This window comes from Eubalaena glacialis, chromosome 19, assembly GCF_028564815.1.
Source record: "Eubalaena glacialis isolate mEubGla1 chromosome 19, mEubGla1.1.hap2.+ XY, whole genome shotgun sequence".
NCBI classification, from domain to species: Eukaryota; Metazoa; Chordata; class Mammalia; order Artiodactyla; family Balaenidae; genus Eubalaena; species Eubalaena glacialis.
In genome coordinates, this window is record NC_083734.1 from 15,646,639 (window position 1) to 15,660,658 (window position 14,020).

At 36.2% G+C, this 14,020-nt stretch overlaps 1 protein-coding gene across 1 annotated transcript in view; it reads right to left on the reverse strand.

Moving 5' to 3' along the window:
- Positions 1–14,020, reverse strand: part of CPD (carboxypeptidase D) — a 71,993-nt gene that overhangs the window by 42,391 nt on the left and 15,582 nt on the right. The window lies entirely within an intron of this gene.

The window sequence follows — 14,020 nt, forward strand, 5'->3', positions numbered from 1 at the left end:
AAGGGTCTGGATCAAAATGGTAGAGTAGAAAGATCCTGAGCTCAACTCCTCACATAGGCACACTAAAATTACAACTACTTACAGAACAACTACCTCTGAAACAGCCTGAAGAATAACAGAAGATTTTCCACAGCTAAAGATATAAGGAAGGAGCCACAACAAAATGGGGTGGGTGGGTGGAGATGCTGTCTAGTCAGGGCCCACACCCCTGGTGCAACAACGCACAAGCAGGAGGAATATCACAACTGTGACAGTCATCCCTGAGGAGCATGGAGTCTAAGACCAACATTGAGCTCCCTAGCCCAGGGTCCCGAATTAGGAAGACAAGCCTCTAAAATGTCTGGCTTAAAAGCCAGTGGGGCTTATGTTCAGGAGTACCAGAGAGCTGTAGGAAACCAAGACTCTGCTCATAAGGGTGCATGCAAAAATACACTCGCTCCAAGTCCCAGCACAGAGGCAACAGTTTGAAAGGCACCTGAATCAGACACACTTGCTGATACTGGATAGCCTCCAGGAGAGGCAGGAGGCAGCTGGTACTCCCCCTGGGGACTGAGATGCTGGCAGCAGCCATTTTTGTGATCTCATTCTATCATGCTGACACCAGCACTGACAGGCATCATTCTGGAATCCTCTTTCGAGCCTATTAGAGCCAGGGGCCTGCCTCACCCACCAGCATGCCCACAGTGGTCAAACAATGCTGAGCATCACAGTCAGTCATGCCGGGGCCTGCCCTGACCATCAATGTGCCCAAGCAGTTGGCCCTGCCACAACAGAAAGGCACAAGCAGCCCTCATAGGGAACACCCCTGAAGTGTCTGCCCAGAGGGGAGCAAGCTGCTGAGCCCATAGGACATCTCCAACATAAAGTCACTTCTCCAAGATCGGAAGACATAACAGACCTATTTAATACAAAGAAAATCAACACAGAAAATCAGGCAAAATGAAGAGACAGAGGAATGTGCTCCAAATGAAACAATAAGACAAAACCTCAGAAAAAGACCTAAATGAAATGGAGATAAGCAATCTACCTGATAAAGAGTTAAAGGTAATGATCATAAAGATGCTCACTGAACACAGGAGAAGAATGGATGAACACAGTGAAAACTTCAACAAAGAGTTAGAAAATATAAAACAGACCAATTAGGGCTAAAGAATACAGTAACTAAAATGAAAAATAGGACTTCCCTGGTGGCGCAGTGGTTAAGAATCTGCCTGCCAATGCAGGGGACATGGGTTCGATCCCTGGTCCGGGAAGATCTCACATGCCGAGAAGCAACTAAGCCTGTGCTCCACAACTACTGAGCCTGCGCTCTAGAGCTTGCATGCTGCAACTACTGAGCTGCGTGCTGCAACTACTGAAGCCCGCGCACCTAGAGCCTGTGCTCTGCAACAAAAGAAGCCACCGCAATGAGAAGCCTGTGCACCGCAACGAAGAGTAGTCCCCACTCGCCACAACTAGAGGAAGCCCGCGTGCAGCAACAAAGACCCAATGCAGCCAAAAATAAATAAAATTTAAAATAAATAAATAAATAAGTAAATAGAAAGGGACACATGAATTTTTTTAAAAAAATAAAAATAAAATGAAAGATACACTAGAGGGAATCAACAGTAGATTTGATGATACAGAATAATGTATCAGTGATCTGGAAGACAGAGTAGTAAAAATTACCCAAGCTGAACAGGAAATAAAAAAATGAGGATAGTTTAAGTGACTTCTGGGACAACATCAAGCATATTAACATTTGCGTTACAGGGTCCCAGAAAGAGAAGAAAGATAAAAAAGAGAGGAGAACTTATTTGAAGAAATAGTAGCTGAAAACTTCCCTAACCCGTGGAAGGAAACAGACATCCAGTTCCAGGAAGCACAGAGAGTCCCAAACAAGATGAACACAAAGAGGTACACACCAAGACACATATTTAAAATGTCAAAAATTAAATATAAAGAGACTCATAAAAGTATCAAGAGGAAAAACAACTAGTTACATTTAAGGAAACTCCCATAAGACTATCAGCTAACTTTTCAGCAGAAGCTTAGCAGGCCACAAGGGAATGGCATGATATATTCAAAGTGCTGAAAAAAAAAAAATACAACCAAGAATACTCTACGCAGCAAGATTATCATTCAGAATTGAAGGAGAGATAAAGAGTTTGACAGACAAACAAAAGCTAAAGGAGTCCACCAATAAACCAGCCCTTCAAGAAATGTTAAAGGGACTTCTCCAAGCAGAAAAGGCCACAACTAGAAGTAAGAAAATGACTAAAGAAAAAATCTCAATGGCAAAGACAAACATATAGTAAAAGGTAGTGGATCAACCACTTATAACTCTAGTAGAAAGGTTAAAAGACAAAAGTAGTAAAATCATCTATATCTACAATAAATAGTTAAGGGATACACAAAATAAAAAGATATAAAATATGCATCAAAACATAAAACATGGTGTAGGGGTGGGGGGAGTAAAAACGTAGGGCTTTTAGAATCCCTTCAAACTTAAGAGATCATCATAAAATAGACAGCTATATACAAAGGTCATTATACATGAACCTCAAGGTAACCACAAACCAAAAACTGTTAAAAGATACACAAAAAATAAAGAGAAAGGAATCCAAACATAACACTAAAAATAGTCATCAAATCACAAGGGAAGAGAGACAAGAGAAGGAAGGAACAAAGAACAACTACAAAAAAACCCAGAAAAACAATTAACAAAATGGCAATAAGTATATACCTATCAATTATTACTTTAAATGTAAATGGACTAAATGCTCCAATCAAACGACACAGGATGGCTGAATGGATAAAAAAATAAGACCCATATAAGAGACTCACTTCAAATCTAAAGACACACACAGACTGAAAGTAAAGAGATGGAAAAAGATATTCCACTCAAACGGAAATGAAAAGAAAGCTGAGGTAGGAATACTTATATCAGACAAAATAAACTTTACAACAAAGACTGTAACAAGAGACAAAAAAGGGAATGTCATAATGATAAAGGGATCAAGCCAACAAGAGCACATAACACTTGTATATATCTGTGTGTCCGACACAGGAGAACTTAAATATATATAGATAGCAAATATTAACAGACATACAAAGAGAAAGACAGAACACAATAGTAGTAGGGAACTTTAATATATTTTCATAAATAGATAGATCATCCAAACAGAAAAATCAATAAGGAAATACTTGCCTTAAACAACACATTAGACCAGTTTGACTTAATAAATATATACAGAATAGTCCATCCAAAAACAGCAGGATATACATTCTTTTCAAATGCACATAGAACATTCTCCAAAATAGATGACATGCTAGGCCACAAAACAAGTCTCAATAAATTTAAGAAAACTGAAATAATATCAAGCATTCTTTTCTGATCACAATAATTAGAAATCAATTACAATAAGAAAAATGGGAAAAACACAACCATGTGGAGGCTAAACAACATGCAACTAAACAACCAATGGGTCAATGAAGAAATCAAAGAGGAAATAAATACCTTGACACAAATAAAAAAGAGACGGCCCAAATAAATAAAATCAGAAATGAAAGAGAAGTTACAACCGACACCACAGAAATACAAAGGATCATAAGAGATTACCATGAAAAATTCTATGCCAACAAACTGGACAACCTAGCAGAAATGGATAAATTCCTAGAAACATACAATCTTCCAAGACTGAATCAGGAAGAAATAGAAAATATGAACAGACTGATTACCAATAATAAAATTGAATCAGTAATCAAAAAACTCCCAACAAACGAAAGTCCAGGGCCAGACAGCTTCACAGCTGAATTCTACCAAACATTTAAAAAAGAGTTAATACTTATCCTCCTCACACTATTCCAAAAAGTTGAAGAGGAAGAATCACTACCAAATTTGTTCTACAAGGCCAGCATTACCCTGGTACCAAAACCAGACAAAGACACTACAGAAAAAGAATATATCCCTGATGTACACAGATGCAAAAATCTTCATTTGTTACAACTGATGAACCTACATCAACACATTATTACCACCCAAAGTCCATAGTTTACATTAGGGTTCATTCTCGGTGTTGTATATGCTATGAGTTTTGACAAATGTATAATGACATGTTTCCCCATTATAGTATCATACACAGTGGTTTCACTGCCCTAAAAATCCTCTATGCTCTACCTATTCATCCCGTCCTCTTCCCTAACCCCTGGCAACCACTGATCTTTTTACTATCTCCATATCGCTTTGCCTCTTCCAGAGTGTCATATAGTTGGAATCATATAGTATGTAGCCTTTCCAGATTGGTTTCTTTCATTTAGTAATAGGTATTCAAGGTTGCTCTGCGTCTATTTTTTTTTTTTTGGCTGCGCAGCTTGCAGGATCTTAGCTCCCTGACCAGGGATCGAAACTGGGCCCCCTGCAGTGGAAGTGTGGAGTCCTAACCACTGGACTGCCAGGGAATTCCCTCCTCCATGTCTTTTCATGGCTTGATAGCTCATTTCCTTTTAGTGCTGAATAATATGCCTTTGTCTGGATGTACCACAGTTTATTTTACCCATTCACCTACTGAAGAATATCTTGGTTGCTTCCAAGTTTTGACAATTATGAATAAAGTTTACTATAAACATCTATGTGCAGGTTTTTGTGAGAACATAAGTTTTCAACTCCTTTGGTTAAATACCAAGGAGCAAAACTGCTGGGTTGTATGATTAGAGTATGTTTAGTTTTGTAAGAAACCACCAGACTATCTTCCAAAATGGCTGTACCATTTTGCATTCCCACCAATAATGAATGAGAGTTCCTGTTGTTCTACATCTTCACAAGCATTTGCTGTTGTCAGGGTTCTGGATTTTGGCCTTTCTGATAGGTGTGTAGTGGTAACTTGTTTTAATTTGCATTTCCCTGATGACATACGACGTGGAGCATATTTTCATGTTTATTTGCCATCTGTCTATCTTTATTGGTGAGATGACTGTTAAGGTCTTTGGCCCATTTTTTAATGCAGTTGTTGTTTTCTTAGTATTGAGTCTTAAGAGTTTTTTATATATTTTGGATAACAGTCCTTTATCAGATGTGATTGCCTTCTTTTTTAGGCTGAATAATATTCCTTTGTATGTATATACCAAATTTTCTTTATCCATTCATCTGTCAATGAATATTTAGGTTGCTTCTTGGCAATTGTGACTAACACTGCAATGAACATGGGTGTACAAATATATTTTCAAGATCCTGTTTTCAATTCTGTTGTACTTACACCCAGAAGTGGGATTGTTGAATCATATGGTAATTCTATTTTTAACTTTTTGAGGAAGCTCCATACTGTTTTCCATAGCAACTGCACTATTTTATATTCCTACCAACTGTGCAAAGTTGTGCAACTGCACTATTTTATATTCCTACCAACTGTGCAAACTCCACATCCCCATCAACACCTGCTATTTTGGTATTTTTGATAGTGGTCATCCTAAGAGGTATAAGGTGATATCTCATTGTGGTTTTGATTTGCTTTTCCCTGATCATTAATGATATTAAGCATCTTTTCATATGTCTGCTGGCCATTTATATGTTTTTTGAAGAAATGTCTATTCAAGTCCTTTGCCCGTTTATTAATCAGATTACTTGTTTTTTGTTGAGTTGTAGGAGTTCTTTATATATTCTGAATATTAACCCCTTATGGGGTTAATATTTGGTTTGATATATGGTGTGCAAATATTTTCAGTAGGCTGCCTTTTCACTCTGTTGATTGTCTCCCTTGCTGCACAGAACATTGGAGGGTTTTGAGCAGAGGTGTGATATAATCTGAACAGCCTTTTTAAAAGATCATTCTGACTGCTGAGTGAAAAATGACTATAGGGAAACAAAAAGGAAAGCAGGAAGATGAATTAGAAGAGAATGATGGATTTGACTAGGTTGCTGGTAATGGAGATAAAGCAGAGAGATTTGGATGTAGAAAGGACTTGTTTAAAAGGAATCAAGGATGGTGTCTAGATTTTTGGCTTGAGAAACTAGGGAGACAGTGTTATTAGTGTCATTAACTGAGAGGATGAAGGAGAACACAGGAAACAGATATGGCATGCCTAAGGCTCTGTCTTTGATCCTCTTCTCTTTCTTCACTTATGCCCTTGGTGTCTCATGCAGCCCCATGGGGTTTAAATATTATCCACCGGCTGACAACTCTCAAATTTCTATGTCCAGCCTACACCTCTTTCCCAGAACCCAGACTTGTCCATCCAATTGCCTACTCAATATCTCTACTTGGATATCACAAACCTAACATATTCTCATCTTCCCTAAACCAGTCTCTCCCATGATGGTCAATGGCACTAGAAGAATTTAGTTGCTCAGGCCCAAAGCCCTGGAGTCACATCCCACATCTAAAGCATCAGGAAATTGTGCTAGTTCTAACTTCAAAATATATCCAGAATCCCAAGATTTCTCCTCACCTCTACTGCTGCTGCCCTAATACAAGCCACAATCGTTTCTCTACCTGGATTTCTGCAATCACTCTTAATAGGTCTCCCTGTTCCTGCCCTAGCCGTTCTATGTTCTTTTCTCAACAGAGGTGCCAGAGAAATTCCGCTAAAATGTAAGTCGGATGTTATTCCCCTATACAATGACTCTCTATTTCACTCAGACTAAGAGCCAAAGCCTAAGCCTCTGCATGATTTGTCCACCACCACTCCCCTTCCCTCTCTAAGCTCCTTTTATACTCTCCCCATCACTGGCTGTGCACCAGCCACACTGGCTTCCCCGCTGTTCACTGGATACACTAGGTACCTCCTGACTTTGGGTCTTTGTTCTAGCTGTTTCCTTTGCCTGGTATGCTCTTCCCCCAGATATCTCTACTTGACTAACTCCCTCCCCTCACCTTCAGCTCTTTGCTCCAATTTCAACTTGACAATTAGGCTCACCTTGATCTCCCCACTTAAAGTTGTTACTTACTTCTCCCCATCACTGTCCCCAAGCCCATCTCACCAGCACTCTCACCCTTTTCTACTTTTTTCTTTTTTTTCTACAGTACCTAACAATTTACCTATTATGTTCCTTATTTAGTGCCTGTTCCTCCTTGCTAGATTATAAGCAACACAAGGGCAGAATATTTGTTATGCTCATTGATGGATATTCCAAGCACAAGAACAGTACCAGGCACATCGTATTCCTTCAGTAAATATTTGTTGAAGGAATGAAAGTAAGTAGGCTGGGTCCATGGGAAATTAAGACTTCTGTTTTGAATGCATTAAATTTGAGATTCCCATTGACCATCCATGTGGAGATGTCAAATAGACTTTGTCTTCGTAAAATATATGTGCAGGTTTACCACTACCACAAGCCCAGTAACTTTGTCTTAACCTTTTTTCTTAGAAGGCAAGCTATCCATCTTTTGGTTTTCTCTTATCTTCCAGCATCTTGGCACTTACTTTGGGTCTGGAAGAAAAATGGTGAGATGCTGATTTTCACATCCCTACCAGTCATATTTAGTCATTAAGTGACGTAAGTCACCTTCAGTCATTGTTGACCTCTGATCATCTTTGGTAACTCTGACTCACATGTACACATACATATGTTATTCATTGTATATCACATTTATTAATCTCCAATATTTACTACTGTATTGGTCACAGTACAATGGTCATTGTAAGTCATTAAACTAATATTATAGGGATTTATAAATAGGAGACATATTTCCATTCAGAGTTTAGAGTCTTGGTGAGGAAAAGAAACACAGAACACGTACAAATAATTTCAGAGCAATACAAATGTGAACTAATCTATTTTTCTGCATATGTAAAACTTAATAGAAAAAAATCTTCCCGTCTGAGGAAAAAAAAACTTAATAGCTGAATTAAATTGCAAACACAGTCAACTCACGCTTTAATTATGCCAGAATGCAGTGAAGTAGACTACTTATAATACTATAATCACCAGGCTTGAGTCCTAGCATTCTTTTGTCTACCCCTTAATTGTGTTCCTTCAGCAGTAATTTAAGAAATACTAGCTAACAGCAACAAGAAGACAAAGCTTACAGTCATATTTTAGAGTGTTATCTAATCATCTTTTTAGATGTAACTTTAATAGGACTGTAACTAGCCAGCTCCAATCAATAACACGTACAAACATATGCCCAGGGTAAGGGGCGGGGAGGAAGGACAGAAGTCTTTTAAAAATAAGACCTAGTTCTCAGAGAAGAAACTACATTCAGTGGCCTCTGGTCCTACAGATCACATTTTATATAAATAGTGATTTTGTAACATATAACTCTACGAACAATCTAAAACTAAAGGTCTGATTCATGATGACAAATCTCTTTTTGTAGATTCTATAGATTTGGGGAAATATTACAGTGAATAGTGTACCTAACTGTAACACATCTTCATAGAATTAATATTAACTTTACCATGTGGAACCTAGTGGAGATATATAATAGAATATTAATGAAATCTTGACATATGTTTCCCAAATTTTCCTTTGATAAGACACTACCCAACAGAAAGTCATGTAAAATGACGTTGGAAATAAAAGGATGACTGTGTAAAAACAATACAAAATGTCTTTCCTATATTTCAGCAATAATCAGAAAATGTAACAGAAAAAAGATGTCAGCAACAAAACCCACAACATGTATAGGATTAAATGTAATAAAATGCATAATATAAATCAACGTTATAAAATTTTACTAAGGGATGTAAATTTCATGCTTCCAGATAGGAGGCTTATAACAATATCAAATTTCCCCGAAATTAATTCACAAGCATCATGCAGAAAAATAGATATTTATTGGAACTGGACAAAATGATCTGGAATTTGGAAAAATAAATGGGTGACAATATCCAAGAAAACATTAAAAAATTAAAATGACAATAGAGACTTGCATTGCCAGATATTACAATGTATTATAAAACCATACTTACTAAAGCAGTGCAATTAAGATGTCAAAATAAATAAACCAGCAGAACAAAATAGAAAGCACAATAACAGAAACAAAAGCATTTGGGATATAATTAAAGACATTTAAAACCAACGGGGAGGGCTTCCCTGGTGGTGCAGTGGTTAAGAATCTGCCTGCCAATGCAGGGGACACGGGTTCAAGCCCTGGTCCAGGAGGATCCCACATGCCATGGAGCAACTAAGCCCATGTGCCACAACTACTGAAGCCCGCACGCCTGGAGCCTGTGCTCTGCAACAAGAGAGGCCACCGCAATGAGAATCCTGTGTACCGCAACAAAGAGTAGCCCGCGCTCGCCCCAAAGAGAGAAGGCCTGCACGCAGCAAGGAAGACCCAATGCAGCCAAAAATAAAAAAAAAAAAAAAAAAAAAAAAAAAACCAACGGGGAAAGAATTAGTAACTGTTACATGGATAACTGGTTACCTGTGTGACAAAAATATAGGTGAGATTTACCTCAGATCATACCAAATAAAGGCTTAAGTCCACATGGAACATGATGTAAAAATGTAGCCATAAACAAAATCAGAAGCCAACTAGTATTTTTACACTCTCAGGATGAGGAAAGCCATTCTAAGTATGACAGCAAAGTAGTATAAAGCCATAAATGATAGATTTAACTACCTAAAAATTGTAAACTATCTGTTGATCAAAAAACTGCCTTAAAAAGGTAAAAAAAAAAAGACTGAAAAAAAAACCCAGATAAAAATAAAGGCATATAGAATATTGCTGGGTAACAATTTAGCAATATGTATATAAAATCTTTAAAATAGGCATGACCTTAACACAAAAATTCATTTTCCAGGAATTTATTCTAAGATAACAGCTACAGTGATAAGGACTATAGTGTTTAACTTGAAGGAGAATAAAACAGGGAACAACCTGAAGGTCCAAAAATGGTGGACCAGTTTAGTAAATATGATATAAAATGGGCTACTATGCAATAATTTAAAATGTTACAGACACACACTTATGGTCATGATATTTACCATGTAATAATAAAAAAGGTTATAAAACAGCATATACAAGATACATCTTTTTGTAGTATACTTTAAATTTTATTCTTCTTTGAAGCCTACAGAGTTTCTCAGTTCCCCTTTACCCAAGTATGAAGTAACCGATCCAAAACAACTTTGACAATCTCTCTGATCTACATGCTGCTTTACAGCTTTTTTTAAAACTTAGGTTTATTGTGGTATAATTTATACACTGTAATCCCTTTTAAATGTACAGTGCAATGTGTACAGTCATATAACCACTTCCACAATCAAGATACAGAACATTTGCATCACCCCAGAAAGTTCCCTCCCCTCTGCTCCCAGGCCCTGGGCAACCACTAATCTAATTTCTTTCCCTATATTTTTGCCTTCTCCAGAATTTCATATAAATGAAGTCATACAACGTATAGTCTTTTTTATCAGGCTTCTTGCACTTAGCCTAACACTTTTGATATTCATTCATATTGTTATATATACAAATTCTCCTTTTTATTATTATATAGTCCATTGTATGGATATAGTACAATTTGTTTATCCATTCACTACGTGGCAGGTATTTGACTTGGTTTCGGCTTTTGGCGATTATGAATAAAACTGTGCCTAAGTCTTAGTGTCAACATATTTTTTCATGTCTTTTGGGTAAATACCTAGGAGAAGCATGGTTGCATCATGTGGTAAGTGTAAATTTAACTTCATAAGAAACTGTCAAACTGTTTTCCAAAGTGGCTGTACCATTTCACATTCCCCCCCATCAAGGTATGAATGTTCCAATTGCTCTGCAACCTTAACTAACAAGCTGCTCAAGCAACTGGTCAGCCTTTTTTAATTTTAAGCATCCTGGTGGGTGTGTAGTGGTATCTCATTGTGGTTTCAATCTGTATTTCCCTGACAACTAATGACAGTTGACACCTTATGATGTCTTTATTCATGATCTATTTTGGGAGACCTTGGAAGCCAGAGATTATGAGACTGCAGACAGGAGAGAGCTCAAAAAAGGGATTCTATAAAGTTTTTTATGAACTCCTGGGCTCAACTCTGAATTGCACATGTAAGGGTCTGACCCTAAACAACATACCAAAAGCATTGGGAATTGATCTACAGAACAGACCACTGACCAGGTCTCAGACTGCTCCCTGGGTGGTGCTCACATAGGACAGATCCGAGCAGGCAGTGTAAAGGTTTTGAAAACTGAACTGACATTGGAATCACAGCCTACAAAAGGTGAGTCAAAACTCACAACTGAACAAGTCTGACAGTGGGTCATTCACTGTCAGAACAAATAAACAAAAAGTTACCATTTTTATAGGGTTTAAACAAGGCTCAGATTTTATAACCTAAGATTCAAAATGTTCAGAATATAATCCGAAATTATTTGACATTTAAAGAACTAGTCAAATGTCAACAACTTGCAAGGAAAAAATAATCAATACACACCAACCCCAAGATTACCCAGATGTTGGAATTATCAGACTAACCTTAAAGTAATTATTATAGCCATGCTTTAAGGAAGTAAGATTAAACATTCTTGAAATGAAATAAAAGAAACAAACAGAAGATGTAAAAAAGAACAAAATAGAAAGTTCAGAAGTAAAAAATATAACCAAAAATTTTAAGTTTACTGGATGAGTTCAACAGAAGAATGGAAATGACAAAGATAAAGAGGGTTAACTTGAAGATAATTAGAAATTACCTAATCTGAATACAGAGGAAAAAAAAGAAAAGAACCGAGTCTTAGGGACATACCAAAAAGTCTAATATTCTTGCCACTGGAGTCTCAAAAGGAGAGGGAAAAGAGTGCTATGCCGAAAAAAAAAAGTGTTGAAGAAATAATGGCTGAAAACTTCCCAAATTTGGCAAAAGACATAATCTTGTATTTCAAAAAGCTCAGCAAATCTCAAATAGGATAAACTCAAAGAAATTCATGCCTAGATCCTTCATAGTCAAACTACTGAAATACAAAGACAAAGGAAAAAATCTTGAAAGTAGTCAGAGAAAAATGATACATTTATATAGGGAAACAATTTAAATGACTGTGAATTTCTCATCAGAAGCCATGAAGGCCAGAAGGCAATGGCACAAAACAATTAAAAAAAAAAAGAAAAAGAATAGTCAACCCAGAACCTAGAGTTTTATATTCAGGGAAAATATCCTTCAAGAACAAAGGCAGAAATAGATATTCTCAGTGAAGGAAAGCAAAAAGGATCCACCACAAGCAGACATGCTTTAAAAGAAATGTTAAAGAAAGTTCTTCAGGTAGAAGAGAAATGGTAGCAGAGAAAAACTTGGAACTTCAGCAATGAAAAAACAGAAATGGTAAATATCTGGGTAAATATAATAAACTTTTTTTCTTCTTTTAAGTTTTCAAAAATATGTATATCAGTTGAAAGCAAAAATCATAACACTGGTGGGGGTTTTAAGGTACATATATAAAAAATATACATATAATAAAACTGCCACATAAAGTGGGGGAGGGTAAAGGGTGTGGTGGTAAGATTTCTACGTTCTTCTTGAGGTGGTAAAATATTACTTCTAGGTAGAACTGTCAAAAGTTAAGTATGTATATTGTAATTCCCAGAGCAACTACCAAAACAAACTTTACGAAGAGATATAGTTAAAATACTACAGTTAAAATGATATGATAAACATCCAAACAATATAACAGAAGACAGGAAAGAGGAAGCAATGGAATAAAAAACAGAGGGACAAACAGAAAAATAATAAAAAGGTAGACCTTAAACCAAACACATCAACAATTATATTCAATATAAATGGTGCAAATGCACCAACTAAAAGAAATTGTCAAATTTAATTAAAAAACAAGTCCCAACCACAATATATGCTCACTTTAAATATAATGGTATAGTAAGTTAAAAGAATGGAAAAAATATACCATGCAAATACAAATCAAATACTAATATCATATAAAGTAGAATTCAGAGCAAGGAAAAGTGCCAGGTATAAAGAGGGATAGTACATAATGTTAAAAGAGTCAATTCACCAAGACAATAGAACAATCCTAAATGTGGCACTTAACAAAAGAACTTCAAAACACATGAAACAAAAACTGATAGTACTAAAAGAAGAAATGAATAAATCCACAATTATAGTTGCAGACTTCAGTAGTCCTCTCTCAGTAATCAACAGAAAAAGTAGACAGAAAATCAGCAAAGGCTAGACAAGAATCGAAAAACAGTATCACTTAACTAGATCTAAATGACATTTATAGTAGATCCTACCCAACCACAGCAGAATACACATTCTTTTCAAGTACATGTGGAATATTTACCAAGACAGACCATATCCTGGGTCATAAAACAAAGATAAAAGATTTAAAAGAACTGAAATTATACAAAGTATGTTCTTTGACATGATGGAATTATATAGAAATCAATAACAGAAAGATGCACACAAAATATCCTTCTCTCAATGAAATCTCATAAAAATAAAGCACATTTCCTCTGAGTCTATAATAATGAGCCAGTCCCAGAAGGCAATTAGTGAGCCATGATATACACCTTAATCTACCTCTTTTGAAACTCATAGGAGTCAATCAATGTCAGAAGAGTAGCAAACTAACTTTTAGTTTGCAAGACAAAAATGATAAAGCTATCCTAACTTCAGAATATCAAAAAGTCTTTATTCACCAACTTCAAGTTTTAGTTTAAAAACTACTTTTAAAAATCATCTGAAAAACTGGAAACAAATGGGGATATTAACTGAGTTATGAATAATTTAAGAATTTTTTTCAAGATGCCACAAATAGGCATTATTTGCCATCTGTGTTAAACTTCACATTATTTTTCCAATACTAAATGTCAAAGACTGTATAATAAGTAATCTTAGCTAAGTAGCTGGTCCAGATCCATTGTCTTGATTTTTTCTTTAACAGAAAACCTATTTATGCAAAGCTAGAGCTAGAGTTCACTGTCACAGAGAACAATGATCTGCAGATAGGCCTGACATTTCTGACAGCTGCAGCTACTACCAGATTCAGTTAATACATTTGTTTATTTTTTTAAGCTGATATGTTATGTGACTCAACATAGACTAAAGGATAAAATGTCTGATTTCAGAACATTATCCAGTCAAAGAAAATTTTAA